Source organism: Elephas maximus, chromosome 5 (assembly GCF_024166365.1).
Source record: "Elephas maximus indicus isolate mEleMax1 chromosome 5, mEleMax1 primary haplotype, whole genome shotgun sequence".
In the NCBI taxonomy this organism is placed as follows: Eukaryota; Metazoa; Chordata; class Mammalia; order Proboscidea; family Elephantidae; genus Elephas; species Elephas maximus.
The window spans coordinates 89,377,908-89,390,879 of record NC_064823.1 but is presented as its reverse complement, the minus strand read 5'-3'; the positions used below and the strand labels follow the sequence as shown (position 1 = coordinate 89,390,879).

General features: G+C 37.6%; 1 pseudogene; it reads left to right on the top strand.

Annotated features, from left to right (window-relative positions):
• The window catches only part of LOC126077127 (UDP-glucuronosyltransferase 2B31-like), a 269,121-nt pseudogene that overhangs the window by 217,869 nt on the left and 38,280 nt on the right, over positions 1 to 12,972 (top strand).

Genomic DNA, 12,972 nt, shown 5'->3' with positions numbered 1-12,972 from the left:
GGTTACATTGTGTCATCACTCTTGCTATCTCTACCCAAATTAATTTACCACTATTACCTTAGATTCTCCACTTTCTTGACACTTTCCATTATTTGTCTTGATTATAGTCAACTAGGTGAGTGTGAAGTTGTATTTCCTAGTGATTTTACTTACACATTTTTAACGATGAATGGTAATGATTCTGTTTCATGTGTTCATTGTCCACTTGTATGCTTTCTTTGGGGAAATGTCGAGTCAGATTATTTGTCCATTTTTTCTTTTGGCTATTTGTCTTTATTATCAAGTTGTAAGATATATATTCTTTTCAGAAGTCCCTTATCAGATACATGATTTGCAAATACTTCCCCCCTTTGAAGGGGTGTGCTTTCACTTTCTTGATTTTACTCTTTGAAACAACATGTTTAATTTTGATATATGGGTTGAGATAGGCAGTTGAACTTCATTGTTTTGCAAGTAGATATTCAGGTTTCCAATCCCCCGTGTTAAAAAGACCGTTCTTTCCCCACATTGAATTATTTTGGTACTCTTGTTGAAAAAACAATTGACCATAAAAGTGTGGCTGTGTTTCTGCATTCTCTGTTCGAGTTCATAATCTGTACATCTGTGTATCCCTGTACCACATTGTCTTGGTTAATAACTGTAGATTTGTAGGTTTTGAAATTAGAAAATGTAACCATTTCAACTTTGTGTTTTCTTTTCAAGGTTGTTTTGGCCATTTTGGATCCCTTGAATTTCTATATGTTTATACAAGTTTGCATACATTTCATTTTTTCAAGAAAAAGATTATCACAGTATTTAAAATATTTCTGAAACTTTTTTTTACAAAGCAATATGATCTAGACAACATTCAGCAATATTGTCTGTAACCAACCTGCCTATTCTCTTTAAGGACTATATAATTTATCCCTTTCATTAGAGGTAAATGTGTCCTCTGATTGACACCTATTTAGGTACTGTAGGGAGCATCTTGCCATGCATCTCATATATACTCATGTTCAAGTATTTCTGCAGCACAAGTTCCTACATGTAGAATTACTGGGTCAAACTAATTTCATTCCGATTGATTATTCCATATTATACTCCTTCAAACATAGTTTTCTCAGATTCTTGTTTCACAAATCTCTGTGAAATTATTGTCTTAATTTTCATTTCCCTAATTATTAGGGATGGAAAACCAAAACAGAAGAACACGCTGAGCATTTCTCAAGCTAGAAGAACCAAAGAAAAAATTCAAGCCTCGAGTTGTAATATTGAAGGATTCTATGGGGAAAATATTACATGACTCAGGAAGCACCAAGTGAAGATGAAAGGAATACACACCGTCTCTATACCAAAAAGAATTGGTCGACATTAAACCTTTTCAGGAGGTACCGTATGAGCAGGAACCAATGGTACTGAAGGAAGAATTCCAAGCTGCACTGAAGGCATTGGAGACAAACAAAGCTCCAGGAAATGATGAAATACCATTTGAAATGTTTCAACAAATGGATGCAGTGCTGAATGTACTCACTTGGTCCATACCAAGAAATGTGGAAGACAGTTTCCTGACCAAATGACTAAAAGAGATCTACATTTATGCCTATTCCCAAGAAAAGTGATCCCACCAAATGTCGATATTACTGAACAATATCATTAATATCACTTGAAAGTAAAATTTTGCCGAAGATCATTCAAAAGCGACTGCAGCAGTATATCAACAGGAAACTACAAGAAATCCAGGCCGGATACAGAAGAGAATGCAGAACTAGGGATATCATAGCTGATATCAGATGGATTCTGGCTGAAAGCCAAGAATACCAGAAAAATGTCTACCTGTGTTTTATTGACTATGCAAAAGCATTCTACTCTGTGGATCATAACAAATTATGATTAACATTGTGAAGACTGGGAATTCCAGAACACTTAATTGTGCTCATTAGGAACCTGTACATAGATCAAGAGGCAGTCTTTCAAACGGAACAAGAGAATATTGCGTGGTTTAAAGTCAGGAAAGGTGTAGATTAGGGTTCTATTTTCTCACCATACCTGTTCAAACCGTATACTCAGCAAATATTCTGAGGAGCTGGACTATTTGAAGAAGATCAGGGCATCAGCATTGGAGGAAGAGTCATTAACAACCTGTGTTATGCAGATGACACACCCTTGCTTGCTGAAAGTGAAGAGGACTTGAAGCACTTACTAATGAAGATCAAAGACCACAGCCTTCAGTATGTATTACACCTCAACATAAAGGAAACAAAAATCCTCACAACCGGACCAATAAGCTAATCATTGCCAATCCCGAAAATAAATAAATCTTACCTTCATTTTGTAGATTGGGATTAAGATTCAGAAGCTGAAGGCCTATTCAAAGACACAAAGCAAGTGACTGGCAACAGTCGAATGGGCCTCAGTTTGCCCAACTCTACTCATTTGGCCAAGAGAAAATCCACTGTGGGCCAGATCCGAAGTAAAAAAAAATGTCCATAATTTATTTTATTCAAGTTAGAGAGTTTATAGTTTGAAAGAAAATTTTTCTTTAAGGAAACATCTTGTAAAAATCTCAAGTTCCTCGTGCTAGAAAAATGTCAGAGAATGATGGACTGAGAAACAACATGAAAATAATGCAGCTTTGAAATACAGTCTAGTTATATCAGGGAAGTAGGTGTAACCAATTCAGGAACAAGCAGGGTATTAGTCCTAAATTAGCATTTACTCCTTGTAACCAGTGTGTGATGACAACTGCAGAATTCTGTGAGGAGAGGGCTAGGGGGTGGGGATGGGATGAAGGACTTAAGATAACCAATGTACCAGATACACTGAGACATGATTTAATAATTATATTTACCTGAAAATATAAAGATTAGTACATAAAAGCCTTTAAAACTACACAGGAAAGAAACAAGCAATTTTACATGGTTTTAAATTTTAGTTTATATAACACCTCGAGTTCCCTATCCAAGTTGTGGCTAAGTCAATGAACCACAAGCTGTAATTTAAAATGTCTGAAGTTGAATTTAAAGAAGGTTAATGAAACAGAAGAAAAAACTGATAAAGAATGCCCCTCTTAGGAAGAATTAACTGACTTATCTGCCAGTAAAACTGAATGTTTCTTTTAATGTGAAAAGGTTATTTATTTCATTTGTCCCACTTCAATGATGTCCAGCTCTATCTGGGCCACTTTGAAGCCCAGCTACTAAAATATGTGTAGTAAGATATTCTACATTCTGGAAAGTGCCTTAGGGTGTTACGTGCTCTTGCATGCACTGCACACGTGTTTGTATGTGCCTGTGTGTGTGTCTATACGTGCTTATGTAGGGGTGGAGGGAGGATAGAATCAGAAAAGTGAGGACTTATGACAGTGACCTTCTTTCCTTATGTGGCTTACACTTTCTTAAGAAGACCCCCAATCCTAAAGGCTTCCTTTGAAATGAGACAAAGTGAAAGCAATCACTGAAAGTCTGAGAGATTGTGTATGGTATAAAGAATAACACTGAATTTCCTGTGGTAAAATTGTAATAATGCAAAAGGCATTTAAATTACAAACATATTTTCAACACAGACTTCATTAAAAGAAGTATAATACTCTGTGGATGCAAGACAGAAACTTCCAGAAAGGCGGGGGGGGGAAGCAAATTTTACCTCACAGATAATTCCCTTCTTCACTTCTTATTTTTAGTCATTAGTGTTGCTGCTGAAAGGAACCCAGGACCCAGCAGTAATACCAGAAGGGCAGACCAATGGGTATTCAGATAGGCTTACTCCTGTGGCTGGGAAAAAACAAGTTAAGGATTAGATCTGAATTTTGTAGTTAATGGCTTTACAGTTAGATATAAAACATTCGATATCTTACAGTTAAGACATAAAAAGTTTGAAACTCACACACACACACACAGAGTTAGCCCCTACTGTTTTAATGCCTGGTAGAGCCAGGAAATACTGAGAAGAAAATGGATTAGGTTGGCAGCCATAGGTTACTTTGAGGATTTCCACAAGTTTCAGAGGATCCAAGAGAAATGCATATTGGAAAGAAACTAGGAGGGTCAGTGCTGTGTCAGCCTAATCATTTCCACAACCTCTCAGCTTGTTGTATGGAGAGTCACATATACATGGAATTGGAGTAAAGAAGCTACCAGTGTGTGGGAGAAAAAGAGCTGGCCCAGAAAACACCCCCTACCCTCCAGTCCCCCTACCTCAGGACCCTGTTAGATTCTCTTAGGTCCCAATTGCTCAAATCAATCCTTTTGCCAAGGGCACATATCTCAAATTGAGGTACAGCTATAACCACAAGCCCTAGGCCAGGGGATTATATCTGTTCAGGCCTGTGGAAGTCAGAAAGCCAAGGTGACAGCTAGTACATCCTCTTAGACCATTGGTTTCACTTGTAAATTTTTAGGGAAGCTTTTCAATCATGTCTGTGTGTTTAAAAGACGTTGCCAACAGATTTCTAATTTTGTCAGCCAGTATTGTTGTTGCTTTTATTTTTTTATTTGTGTGGGGAAAAACTATGTGAACCTGGCATAGTTGTCTTTTGTTGTGGTTATGAGTGGCCATTGACACAATAGCCAAAACAAGAACTCAAATAGACCTACGATCTTGAAAACGGTGTAGGAATGGGCAGTGTTTTGTTATACTTAAGGTTGCTGTGAACAGACTCAGTTGCAATGAAAAACAATGACATAGGGGAGCCATAATCCTTATAAATGAATCAGACACACAGATCTGGAGACCATTGGAACCCATTACATTAATGCCAATATGATTTTCTTGTGCAGAGGTTCTGGGCTCTGTTATTTTTTTCCCCCCTCACTTCCCTCTTCAGATTTGGAAAAGTCCCTTCTCTGAATATTGACATTCTAGTACACCTCTTGAATGAAGAAGAAGAATGCTGACTGTGAGGGGACATGATTGGATAAAGTAATATCTGAAAGAAATAAAAATCCTTGATATAAGGAATTAAATGGAAATATCCAAAAGTTGGTGAACAGAATCTGCATATTCCTTCCTTAGGTATCTTCATAAGCAAAGAAATCTACTTGCTCAGTACTAGTTCAAAATCCCTTGACGGCAACAACTTTGACTTACTCTTTTTCATAAAGTTAATGCCTTGAAAGTTTCCACTTAGGGACACTGGGTTTTTTTGCTGCAACGTGTGCGAATAGCATCTCTTGAGATTGTAGTGTACAACATGTACAACTCTACCTGCTGGTGCTGTAGGCTAGCACTGAGTTTAGCCCTTAGAATACACTTAGTTAAGTTGTGATACATAAAAGGCTTTGAGATTTATGTTAATAAGATATATTAATAGGCATTTTTAGTCCTAAATACAGAATACAGATTAATTTTATTTAGTTAGGTGTGCCTGACAAGTGTTGTTAGATACTGTCGAGTCAATTTTGATTCACAGTGACCCCTGTGACAGAGTAGAACTGCCTCATAGTGTTTCCTAGGCTACAATCTTTATAATGTATTTTGCTAAGCCTTTTCCCATGGAGTGGCTGAGTGGGTTCAAACTGCCAACTTTTCGATTAGCAATCAAGTGCTTAACAATTACAGCACCAGGACTCCGACCCTGATAAGCACTAGCTAACACATGATTAGTCTTGCAAACTCATAATTCGTAGTCATTACTTTTAACTAAAGTCCAGGTGATCAGCCTTCAACAGGAACATGTAAAGTAGTGATATCATGAACTTCACTGTCAGGAAGATACATCTGAGTTCAAATTCAGGTTTTCCAACTTATTCATTGAGTAAACATTGCTAGTGCCAAAATGAGCATGAATACTAAAGTCTCATGTCTAACCAAAGCAAACTCACTGCCACTGAGTCAATTCCAACTCAGAGTGACCCTATAAGACCCAGTAGAACTGCCCCATAGGGTTTCCAAGACTGTAAAGCTTTCTGGAATCAGATTGCCGCATCTTCCTCACATGGAGTGGCTTGTGGCTTCGATTCACTGACCCTGGGGTTAGCAGCCAAGCACTTTAACCACTGTGCCACTAGGGTTCCTTCATATATAACCACCGTCTACCAAAAACATTGGTGTTGTCTTCCTCAAGGAAGGGAGGTTTTTCGTTTAGGTAAGGCAAGGTTCTTGGGGCTAAAGACATGGGTACACTTCCTCTTTTTTCCTTACTGAATAATAGACAGTGATAGCTTTGTGCCAAAATTGTAATAGCTTTGGGTGCTCTCAAAAAAAAAAAAAAACAACAAAAACACCATTGCCATAGAGTCAGTTCTGACTCACAACGATCCCATGTCTTACAAAGTAAAACTGAGCTCCATGGGGCATTCGTGGCTGTAATGTTTATGGAAGCAGATTGTCAGACCTTTCAAGGTGCTGCTAGGTGAGTTTGAACCATCAATCTTCTGATTAGTCACTGAGCGCAAACCATTTGTGTCACCCAGGGACCTTCGTGGTGTTACAATAGTGCCTTATTTTTTCACCTGTGAAAGAAAGAATCCCTGCTTGAGAAGAGCTTTTTGTATATGCCATTGGCCTCTATCCTGCCCCTGGAGAAGGAAACATCAAAGTCTACTGCCTGCACACACACACTCACACCATCCCTTTCTAGGCAGCAAAAGAGAACAAGAAGTTGCTTTGCTGGGAATCAGACCAACACAAATACTCTGACTCACAAAAATACAGGAAGGGTGACCCATTCCTGTTCATCATTAGAGTTAACAGGCCAGAGGTGTGAGACCATCCCTTTTCTTTATGCTGAAGTGGGTGAAGAAGCAAGTGGAGATGGAAGTTGGGTTTTTCTTCCTTTTAGTGGTTTTGGGAAAGGAGTGTTGTTGCTTCTACTGCCCATACTTCTGCCTGTGATTTCTATTTCCTTCAAAAGAAAAAAAAGTTGTCTTAGGGAGTTTACCTTTGGCCTGCGACTTGATAAGCTGCCTCATCAAAAAGTAAAAATGATAATTTCTATAAGCATATAATTTGTCCTTTTTTACCCCTGACCTTTAGTCCACCATTCCTCCCTTCCTGAACTCTGCAGCACTGCATATAAAAAAAATACTGGCCCTTATTTCATCTTCATCCAATATCAGCCTGAGGAAGTGTCTGATTGGACAAGGATCCATGTTAAATACATTGCTTGGTGTAAGTTTTGAAAAAAAGAACGATTAATGGTTTTTTTTTTTTTTTTTTTTTAGATAGTGTATATTTCTTTTTCCCTACCTCGACTAAAAAACAAAACAAAACAAAAAACAGCCTTTGTCATCAGGTCATTCCAACTGTTAACAACCCTATAGCATAGTGTAGAACTGCCCCAGCAGGTTTCTTAGGCTGCAATGCCAGGTATTCCTCCCAAGGAGTGGCTCTTGGGTTTGAACCGCCAACCTCCTTTCTGTTAACACCTGAGCTCTTAACCACTGTGCTACTAGGGCTCCTTTTTATATCTCAAATGAGTCAAAACACCATATAACCAATTTTTTAAAGTCACATCCTCAGAACTTTTTATTTCACATCTGAACAAGTCCTTACATAATTTTTCAGCTGGTTTTATCCACCTACCTTCTAGTTTTTTACCCAAATTGTTTTGCAAATCATTGCCATCATTCACTGCTTTAGAAGAAGTTGTATTCTAAATACTTTTGAAAATTTTGACTTATGAAGCTGGATACGATGAAAACATATCAAAGATAGGTTTTCCTAAAATGATTGTTTTGTCATCATTTCAAGTGCAGAGCAAATAAACACATTTATTTGTATGAAATAAAATGTATATTTTTCTCTTAAAAGATATAGTGACAATGTTTTCCTTTTGGTTGTAATACAATTTAGGGGTATTCTAGATAATCATTATTAAAGTGTCCGAAGTTTATATCAAGAGTAACTGGAGATCTGTGAGACCCTGTAATTTTTACTATGTTCTAATAAGGAGCAAAGAGCTGGTTCTGGGGTTAACTTCATGTCACCTGGCTATACAGTATCTTATTTGATGTGCTGACCTTTATCAGGAAATAAACACAGGATGGTGATTCTGACTTCTGCAAATATAGGTGGCTCCAGTATCTGCTACACTTGGTAGCATTTCTTACCTTCTCTGAAGAGCTGTAACTTCATGAGTGAGCCTGAAGAGACTGAAAAACCATAAAGGGATACAGGGAAAAAAAAAAAAAGCCTAAATTCTGTATTTCAACTAACTCCCTTACGCCAAGAACACCTTTCATGGGCCCTTCTTTCTTTAACTATGTTTTGTATTATCAGGCCTTAATTTCTAAATCTCCTTCACTTTTTGGTTGGTATCAGTTTTGGACGATCCTGTTAAAAACTTAGGGTTAGAGGTCAAAACTGAAGACACTTTCTAACCTGGTGTCTGCCCTTTGTTATCAGTACAGCCTGGGGAAAATTCCTTAATTTCTCCTGTATCAGCTTCTCTTCTGTCAAGCACTGCATTTGTTTGGGATGGCATAGGATTGTATAATGGAGCAGAATTGCCTAGGTTTAAATCATGGTTCTGTTGGACCTGGGGAGAGCTACATAGTATCTACGTATTTTGGTTTTATCCAATAAAAAGTGGGTATAATATCATACCTAATTCACAGAGATGCTGTGTAAATTCAAAGAGATAATGTACATAAATCACACGGCACAGTGCCTCCTGAGTAATCACCATGATTATTCTGGAATCTCCTCTTTGATTCTAGAGGAGGAAAGGTGGGAACAATGGATATAGCTTATGGGCAATGATGAGGCTGGGATGGGTTATTCAGTAAAACTCTTATGAGCCAGATGCAGTCATGCTCACAAAGAGCTTTGTTCACAACAGTAGTGACTTTACCCCCACAGAACTGGCATCAGAGTTGGCTTCTCTCTCAATGATGCTAATTCTGCTTTTCTTTAGAGGAGTTTTTCTTGTTCTTGTTTTTAGGTGCCTTTGAATGGATTGTTGACTTATAGCAAAGCCATGTGACACAGTAAAATTGCCCCACAGGGTTTTCTTGGCAGTAATTTTTATGGAGGTAGATCACCAGGTCTTTCACAAAGCAGCCAAGTACTTAACCATGTCCCTAGAAACCACATGTGAGTTTTCCATCTACTGCCTGGGTAGGCATCAGGATGGCGTATTACTCTGACTTATCTCTATAGGTATATATTTCAAAGAGGATGCCACCTGTCTGCTTTCTTCCACCTTTCTCTGGTTTTCTTTACCATCTTCTTTTCTCATGACACCCCAACCCCAAACATTTGCACACTGTAAACACTCATAGGCTTCATTGTTCCCTGCATGTTCATATTTGTTCTTGGAAGTGTTGAAACCATTATAGTGCTTTGGACATAGAAGCTCTTACTGCAGAGTGCTCTTTCATTCCTCTCTCCCAGCACAAATACAGGAAGCAGTGAAGAAGACAGCCCCAAGATAAGCACAGAACCAAAACTACAAAATATGGAGAAAATTCAAAACCACAAGAGATATCAAATTCAACAGATGGAAAACCTTACTCTCAAAGAGATAGAGCATATGGAACAATTAGAGCAGGGCACAGAAACAGAGTTTTTTAAATTCTCAGAGACTTAAGGCAAACATAACATTTCTAGAAAAAAAAATACTTAGTAGTTAAACTGGTGGTGCAAATGGTTAATGTGCTCAACTGCGAACTGAAAGAGTGGCAGTTCAAGTTCACCTAGAGGTGCCTTGGAAGAAAGGTCTGGCAATCTACTTCTGAAAAACCAGCCATTGAACACCCTGTGGAGCACATTTCTACTCTGACTGACACAAATGGGGTTACCATGAGTCCGTGTTGACTCATTGGTAACTATTTTTTGTTTCAAGTCAAGTCAGACTAGTGAGTTAATTTAGAAAACTCATCCTTATGTTTTTGATTCTCTAGAACCATTCTCAGTACCAAATGACTTTGGATGGGTCCCCTAGATAAGCGAAACAAGCAAAGCATATGTATAGATACAGATAGAGAGAGAGAGTAGGGATTAATCTCAAGGAAATGGCTCACCCAGTTGTGGAGGCTTGCAGTTCCAAAGTTCATGGGTCAGATGTTCGCTGGAAGATTTTCCTGACTCAGTGGTTGCAGGGGGTGACAAACCAAGAATTGGCAAGTCAGATCACAGGCTGCTGGCCCATAGGGCTTTGGTAGCTGGCAAGTCCCAAATTTGGAAGGTTCGTCAACCAGCCACTGGCTCAACTGCCAAGAATCAGAGCTCTAATGATGACAAGCTAGAAACAGGATCTAGAGCAAGTAAACAACCTTTGCCAGAACACCTATGTATTTAGATAGATATATAGGTTGGTAGGTAGGTAGGTAGACAGACAGATAGACAGACAGAGAGACAGATAGATAGATGATAGATAGATAGATAGGTAGATAGATAGATAGATAGATAGATAGATAGATAGATAGATAGATAGATGATAGATAGATAGATAGATAGATAGATAGATAGATAGATAGATAGATAGATAGATAGATAGATAGATAGATAGATAGATAGATGATAGATAGATAGATAGATAGATGATAGATAGATAGATGATAGATAGATGATAGATAGATAGATAGATAGATAGATGATAGATAGATAGATAGATAGATAGATAGATAGATAGATAGATAGATAGATAGATAGATAGATAGATAGATAGATAGATAGATAGATAGATAGATAGATAGATAGATAGATAGTCAGATGATAGATAGGGTGCAAGCCACACCCCCAAGGAGACATCCCTTACAACTGATTGGCTGATTGCATCAGATCATATCATGGAGGTGATTACATTATATTACTTATGCAAAATCACAAATGGAAGGATAATTACATCAAATCATAGAATGGAGGATGATTACATAATACTGAGAATCATGGTCTGGTCAAGTTGACACATGACATTAATCATCACAGACCTCATTGTAAGTTGATTACATCTGCAAAGACATTATTGCCAAATGAGGTCATATTCACAGGCAACAAGGTTTAAGACTTGAATATATTTTTCAGAGGGACACAATCCAACCCACAAAACTCTATTGTGCAATCAGTTTGAGTCATTTCCAAGTAGAATTTATGTGGAATTTAGTGGTGCAAGCATTAAGCACTGCACCACTAGCTGAAAGGTTGGCAGTTCACACCCACCCAGAGGTGCCTCGAAAGACAGGACTGGCAATCTGCTCCTGAAAGGTCCCAACCTTGAAAATTCTATAGTGCAGTTCTACTCTGCACACATGGGGTCACCATGAATCAGAATCGACATGACAGCAACTAACAACAAAGAAATATAACAGTTCTTACTTGCTCCCCACTATAAAGTTGAGGTATTTGGGAAATTCTTTGAATTCGGTAGCTAATTCTCTTTTCTTCATGACCCTTTGAAAAGGCTCCACTGTTTACTTTCACTCTCATTTTAACCCTTTGATAATGAAAGCACTGTCTCAATTTAAGTTATGATAATATTGAACCAGTTTAATAACTGTACCGTGTGTTTCAAAACAAGACACAGCATCACTTAGCTGCCTTACAGATATGTTGTGAAATTCAACGTGTTTGTTGAACACAGATTGAAATTATGATTATTATTCCAAATAATAATACTTGAGATGAGCATATCTTATTCTTTCTCTCTTCCGAAACCCATTGTCCCATCCTTCCTACCCTCCTAATATGGAACTATTGCATCCTCTGGCAGATGTGAAAATGATATCATAATCTTTTTCTTTTAGACCTAGGCAAACAATGACTGAGTTTAATCTGTAACAGCACAAAGAATACAAATTAAAATTTTATAGAAAATGGGTAAAACAAACCACAAGTTCCCCTGAAGCTTACACATCAGGGAAATGCAATAGGATCAAAGTGGTCTAGGTTGAGAAAAACCTAAATGTATTTATTGATCAGAAAGATCATATTGCAAATCTTACAATAGGTTGTATGTTATATAAATACAGGGCATTATTTTTTAATTTTTGTCTAGCACAGGTTTTTTTTTTTTTAATATCCTTTGTGTGGATATGCCACTTTTGTGTATTCAGTAATCAGTTTATAGACATTTGGGTTTTTCCACTTTTTGACTATTATGCTATTCATGGATAATGCTTTTTATGAGCATTGATTTCCAAGGTTTGTGTGAATGCATGTATTCATTTCTCTTGGGAAAATACACAGAGGTAGAATTGGTGGATCATATGGTAACTTTATGCCAGACTGTTTTCCAGAATGGTATGTATAAGGGTTCCAATTTCTCCACATTCTTTTTTTCTAATACTAATTCTTTTTAAAAAGGTTTGTTTTTGCTGAAAATATAGACACAACAAAACACACACTCATTCAACAATTTCTACTTGTACATTTCAGTGACCTTGATTACATTCTTCACATTGGGTCATTATTTCACTATCTCTCCACAAATTATTTCACCACCATTACTTAGATTCTCCACATACTTGACAACACTTTTCATTATCTGTCTTGATTATAGTCAACCAAGTGAAAAGTAAAGATGTCACTTTGAAAACTAAGGTGGACCTGACCCAAGCCATGGCATTATCAATCGCAACATATGCATGTGAATGCCGGAAAATGAATAAAGAAGACCGAAGAAGAATTGGCACCTTTCAATTGTGGTATTATGAAGAATATTGAATATACCATGGACTGCCAAAAGAACAAAGAAATCTGTCTTGGAAGAGTACAACCAGACTGCTCCTTAGAGCAATGATGGTGAGACTGTGTTTTACATACTATGGACATGTTGTCAGGACAGATTAGTCCCTGGAGAAGGACATCATGTTTGGTAAAGTACAGGGTCAGTGGAAAAGAGGAAGACCCTCAAATAGATAGACTGACATAGTGGCTGCAACAATGGGCTCAAGCATAACAATTGTGAGCATGGCACAGGATTGTGGCACATAGGGTCGCTATGAGTGGGAACTGACTCGATGGTACCTAACAACAATGACAACAATTTATATAACATAGAAAAATCTTAAAACCTACTCACAAAAAAAAAAAAGTATATGATTCCATTTATAT